Raw genomic sequence first — 2,423 nt, forward strand, 5'->3', positions numbered from 1 at the left:
GTGTACCTAATCAAGTGTGGATCATTCAACATCTAGCATTTAAAAAATATCAATTTTAACTAGCACGTCTATCTCACAGTATAGAGGTTCGAATCTCAGCTCAGGCCCTCTTGTGATGAGTTTGATTAATTAAAAAAAATATGCACGTTAGGTTTATTCAAGACAGACACAGAAAGTTTGTGGGTTTCATGTGCAGGTGAGACGTCAGATTGGCAGGTCAGGCAGGTGAGTTTTTTTTTCAGCACCTTGGAGAGCGGAGCACGTAAACGTCTCACCTAAAGGTTTGACTGACACCCTCTGAGCTTTATCATCAATTTCAAGTGCAATTGGGGATTTGCGTCACAAATCGAGGTTGAATATTATCTTTGACACTGAGGTGCGAATTGGCTGAGGGTAGAGCCTGTTGCGATTCCTTCAGACTTTTCCTGCTCTGCTTTCTTTATTGGCGTCTATGTTTTTTAGTCCTTTTTTCACGAGTGTCTTCATCACCTCCATGTTTGCTTTACGCCTCGGTCCTACACCTCCTTAGCGACCCCGCTGCGTGCACGGACCCGCCCCGAGAGCTCCCCGGGACGGGGCGTCTTTTAAACCTGAGCCGCCGTGTCGACGTCCCCGCGGGGGGTCGGACCCATTTAAGCGCATACCTCAACTCGGGGCCCGCTGACGGGAAAATAAACACGTCGGTCTGGTTACGATCGAGCCGAGGCCTCCCGCTGTTTGCGACCTCCTGTTTTTCACTGGGTTTATTTTTTGCCGTCACCACTGTTTCACATCTCTGTGTCTAGACTGCAGGACGAGTCGTTACTGTGCTAGAATGTCTTCAAAGGCTCGATGGGTTGCAGAAAAGGTGTATCATTGTCTCGACAGGTGTCCTCAAATGGACTACTGACTGTATTTTATTTTATTTTATTTTTGTGCAAAGGTGGCAAAAGTATTAATACTCTGTACTCGTGTACAGCATAGGCCTAAAAAAAAAGTCAAAATTCGACTCAAGGCAAAAAATTTAAATAAAACAGTATACTGAAAATAAGTTTTTTTTAAATAATTTTCTTGCAACCTTATAGAAAATTACAGTAAAAAGTATACTTTGTTACTTCATTGCTTTTTTTGGGCTCAGTTGGAGTGCAGTCATCAGGCATATGGAGAATACATTGCGGTAGATTGGTGGATACATTAATTGTACTTTGAAGGACATCCCTCCCTATACTGCTCTCCTATTTCTGACAGTGCCATACACATTGCACCTTTAGGAGTTAGTTTGTTCTCTTGACACTTGCGGGACTTTGGGAGCATACATGTATAACCATGTCAAGGGAATCATAAATTATAATGCTATATCTTCGCAGCCAGGAACCAACCCGGGAATTGGGTGTTGTGACTTCTCACTATAATGGTAAGGACAATAATGCAAAAGCTTGAATACCAGTGATGTAGGCCTAGAGCCGGGAGCCGATATCCTTTCAAGGTATCGGTACTCACGATGATGCCTGATACTTGTGGCCATTTTACGATCACACAGTAAATTCTGTAAATTTGACTCTAAACAGAGTCAATTTGGTCCCACTCCAAACAGAGTAAAATTTACACTTAGAAGAGGTAAAAAAATAAAAATAAAAAAATAAAAATAAAAGTCACACAAGGGTTGAGGAATAAACCCACAACTTCAGGTTGGGAGACAGCCAATACACTCTTTGAGCCATGCAGCTCCTACTGTGTGTTTGTATATCGCTCATGTTAGCTGCAATCTCCTTAACTCCAATAATTTAGATATAAGCAAACGAGAGTGGCACAGCTAACGTGGTAGAGTGGCAGTACTAAACTAAACTAATAAAATTGATTTAAAATCTTTCCTTGCAAAATGTACTTCGAATTTCTGAGTAGAAAATGTTTAATATATTTATTTATTTATTTTTATGGGATAGGCAAATTCTCTTGTACACTAGAATATTTTACTCTCTTCCAAAGTGTAATTTTTACTCTGTTTAGAGTGGGATCAAATAGACTCTGTTTAGAGTAAAATTTACTCTACAGGATTTACTGTATAAATTACTATACGTTCTTGCAATTCTAAGGAAAAAATGCGATATTGGATAGGCCTATGTGTCTTTCTTTAAAATCATGTCAGTTTTTTTATTTATAGATTTATGCAATGTGTGTCAACATTAACAAAAACTATATATATATATATATATATATATATATATATATATATATATATATATATATATATATATATATATATATATATATAAGGTTACAAAAAATAACTCACTATATTGTTGCTGTGCCGACATATTTAGTGCAGAAATGGCTCATCTAAGAAAACGCCCACAAAAATATCTTGCGCACAGTTACAAAAACACCCCCACCCCCTTTCTTTTCCCTTTTTTTTTGTTTTGTCCTTGGAGTCCCATACTCTTCCT

Source organism: Vanacampus margaritifer, chromosome 17, assembly GCF_051991255.1.
Source record: "Vanacampus margaritifer isolate UIUO_Vmar chromosome 17, RoL_Vmar_1.0, whole genome shotgun sequence".
Lineage (NCBI taxonomy): Eukaryota > Metazoa > Chordata > Actinopteri > Syngnathiformes > Syngnathidae > Vanacampus > Vanacampus margaritifer.